General features: G+C 36.3%; 1 long non-coding RNA gene across 1 annotated transcript in view; it reads left to right on the top strand.

Moving 5' to 3' along the window:
* Window positions 1–4,033, top strand: part of LOC111255626 (uncharacterized) — an 18,003-nt gene that overhangs the window by 3,199 nt on the left and 10,771 nt on the right. The window lies entirely within an intron of this gene.

Genomic DNA, 4,033 nt, shown 5'->3' with positions numbered 1-4,033 from the left:
ATAGATTGTACAATATTAACATATGTATGGATCAATGCAGGGTGCTGTCGCAGGTGTTAGCAAAAATTGAAAATGTACAGGGTGTTTCAGTTGATGCATGAGTAGTATTAGTAAAATATTTATTCTTTTTTACGTAAGTAAGGTCTGCTTTGAGTGTAGTAATATATGAAGAATTACTTTCAGCCGTTGTGTAACGCTACATTTCTTTCATAGTTTCTTTACAAAGATGCATTACGCAGTACGATGACAGTAACGGTAATACTAGTGCGTTCGTACTTTTTTAACCGAAAGTTTATGACTTGTAGTACTTATTTTTTTGGGGCATTGCGAGAACATCCAGATCGAGATACGGCTGAACATAGGCGCACACAAAAAGGCTCTGTATTTTGTGTCCTTTTGTTCTTTACAAATATAGTGGTGAAAGAAGCTGTGCGGGCTGTTCGTCTGAAGCGAATCTGAAAATGAGTATTTTTGTTAAGCCCTTTGCTTTTCTTATAAACGTTGAGCTTTAGACTGGGTGGAATAAATAGTTACAAAGCAGTTGATCCTTGCTCGCTTTGAAGCCTCCTTGTAAAAATCTAATTTTATATAACTGAAGATTCACAAATGTTTTGGTCTTCTTCGTTAAATTTCAACGATACCTCCGACGATGGGTTGAATTGCGTAAGAAGCGTTTTCTCAACATTTCTTAGACAGATCTGCGTCGATTTTATGTACCTCTTATGACGCGTAGTTGGAATCTCAGATGGTCTTGCGTCGATTCAACATCCACGAAAGCCCAAACAAGACAACGGTTGACCGAAATTACCGAATGAAAACTAGCAGAAAGCCCTTTCAAAGTTCATGTCCAATTTTTGGCCTTCTTTTGCTTTGCCATGCATTTGTAATCTCCCAAAGCAAACTAGGTAACAAGTTCTAATTTAATACGTTGTTAGTCGAATGATCAAATAAATCTCGGTGCACGACCATTCGCGACGAGCCAATGTAATAGTATAAACACAAGCATTGCTTTCTAAACGTATACATACATGCTATACATATTAAAGAAGAATAATAATAATATATTCTACATAAACACATATCGTCACGGCCATGTGCCATCATCAGCACATGATTTTAATTCTAGTCCTACGAACCGCACGAGCTTATAACTACCATAGACAGCAGGGGAAATCCACGGACGAACAACGGAAAGGCGTCGTTCTACGATATCTGTTGTCTGTCGTCTACCTCTCAATCCAAAGAACGACAATAAGCATCAGCAACATACACTATACATTATAGACAAAACAACAAAAACGAGATTGACAATTTTGCGTTCAATAGAAAGAACAACAATATATAATGCACAAACAATATCAGTGATCTGTAAATACACTTAAACACACATGCGCATGTATGACAGACACTGCTACGGTCATACTATTATTAACAACAACAAGGACAATAACAACGACAGATAGTTGTATGTAGTGATAATATGACGATAATGATGCTAACAACAAAATCTTATTATTATAAATTATCTATAATAACACGGAAAAAAATAGTAGAAAAAGAAGTAGACACATGAAACGATTCGAACGAGATTATTTTGTTCAGATGATTGGAAAAATGGCGTCATCCACCTGGTAATGTTTTGTGATAATAACGTCTATTACTAGTAGCCGTAATAGAAATAATAACAATACGATGCGATACGCGATTGATTGTAAAGAAATGAAACTTGTAAAAAAAATATAATAAAATATATTTCTCCGTCACTACCAATACGGTGATGTATTTTCTGCCTTATAGTTATTACAGCCCTACAGGCTTTTAAAATTATTGTTGTTTGCCTTTACGGCCCACAACCTCGCGAAAGACTTTTCGGCCGAGCGGAAAATTTTTTCGATAGATATGCTCTAACAAGATTAAGGTATCCTATTGAGACTGCGTCACATTGTAGAGAATATGCTATACTGTGTAGTTCAAAGAAGCTCGAGCTATCGGAAGTCTGAAAAAACCTACCGGCATATGTAAATATAATGCTAAAAGTTATGATAAACGAGAAAAGGGCATTGATATCAGAATGTATCATCGAAAGCACATTACAGCGCCAACGACAAAAAATAGGGTTGTGCTACCGCGCTTCTAGGGCAGTAGGCGGATGTGAAGAATACGGCTACTAGCTCAAATAAGAGGCGCTATTATAGTTGACTAGGTGCTTAAGGTTTATAGGTTATTTGCAGCTATCGCGTCTTTGCAGATTTTTGAGACAATCTTCATGTACTCTATTTTGTTGCCACAACCCACGCTTTCGCTACAGACCTTTCGGTTATGACAAAAATTTCCCAGTATATATATGTTGTGCTTAAACCTTCCTAAAGGCCTAGAGGTTTTGAAGGTCAACTTGATTAGATCAACGAAAATCTATCAGCGATTTAATAGATTATCTTTGCTGCTGACACAGTTTAATGAGCCAACGCTCTGTCTGTCGTTGATCCTCACTTTTTTTTTCATTATTTGATTTAATTACAATTGTTTATAGAGCCACTTTTCATTAAAGTATATTATGCTACAACGTCATAGAAATAAATACAACTGAGAAGGATATGTTCATATTATTACGTTATATTAAGCTTTATTTAAATGGACGTACGGTGTTTTATCAGCAGCTTACAACAGCGCCCACCAACTTCCGAACAATATATTCGGAAACGATCGGGCACACTAACAGCAAAATGAAGATACTTACGCGCGGGCTACATTTACGTTATCTTCCTTTATTTGTTACATTTTTATATACTTCCGAACGACTGTTGTTATCAAACAACTATATTCTAGAAAAACTTACGTGCAGGTTTCAATCGACGACCGTTGAAAATCGACAAAATATTTAGTTTTATCTCTTAGTATCCTGTTTTCTCGCAAAGATTATATACAAACAAACAAACAAACGAATGAAGATAAACCTGAAAATGCGGGCCCGAGCGTAAGTTTTTGTTAACTTAAAATCTAGGACGGCCTCTGGGCAGCGGCGACTCGATGAACCTTCGCTGACGATACAGTTCGATAGGACTGCGCTCTGTCTGTCACTCATCTTTATTTTCTGTCATTGTCCTTATCATTTGATTTATTACAGTTATTTGTGTGCTCACTTTCATTTCGGCAACAAGAAAGCCCCAACCGCTCTTTAGAGTGTGTTACTTTTAGTCATTACTTAGGAATTATTTATTATTCTATATGCTCCATTGACCATGCGGTTCCTCGGCATCATCTCTTTTTATATGTATTTTGTTTTCGCGTAATTGTCATCATCATCTGGGTTATCATGCTTATTATCATTCATGAACGACCATGCGATTTTCTCTCTCGAAACTTTTCTCTTTAGCTTTCTCTCTCAATCCAGTTGTTACTATAACTGTGTCTGTTAATGTGTTTGTATATATATACTTTTTTATGTATGTATAATTTTCGCATACATGAATCGGTAAGATCTTTGCTTGATCGATATCGACAGTGCTACATATTGCGCCAATACTGCAGACATTGATCAGTTTAAAATTGTTAGCTAATCGGATAATATACTTCATATTCGAGCCTCACTCATCGGTGACTCAGCAAGTACCGACGCTGCAAATTGCAATGAACACGAGGAAACTTGTGATTAACGCGACCACATACTTTCGAATTATCTACAAATTGTTTTTCTTTTTTTTTCCATTTTTTGCGGTTTTATGACACTTTTTATGCTTTCATAGTAGACGTGAAAACGCTAATGATAAATAAATACCAAATGTATCGTCCTTAACATTCGCTTGACTTAATGTTACTTGGCAATTATCGTTGGTTCAAACATTGTCATCTATGCCATTTAAAGATTTCAATACGCGCCGAGATATTCATAAATTCGAAAGTTTCGAAGTTATTTGTTATTTAATTGAATACTGGTGCCCATTATGCAAAGCTCGTGGACCGTGTCGGTCATAATGGCAGAACTATGGGACGATCACTTCTGCGTCCCGTTTCATTATTCGTTACCGATCAATAC

This window comes from Varroa destructor, unplaced genomic scaffold (genome assembly GCF_002443255.2).
Source record: "Varroa destructor unplaced genomic scaffold, Vdes_3.0 BEIS01000001.1, whole genome shotgun sequence".
Lineage (NCBI taxonomy): Eukaryota > Metazoa > Arthropoda > Arachnida > Mesostigmata > Varroidae > Varroa > Varroa destructor.
Note: the sequence above shows the minus strand (reverse complement) of the source record. Positions and strands in the feature narration are given on the sequence as shown.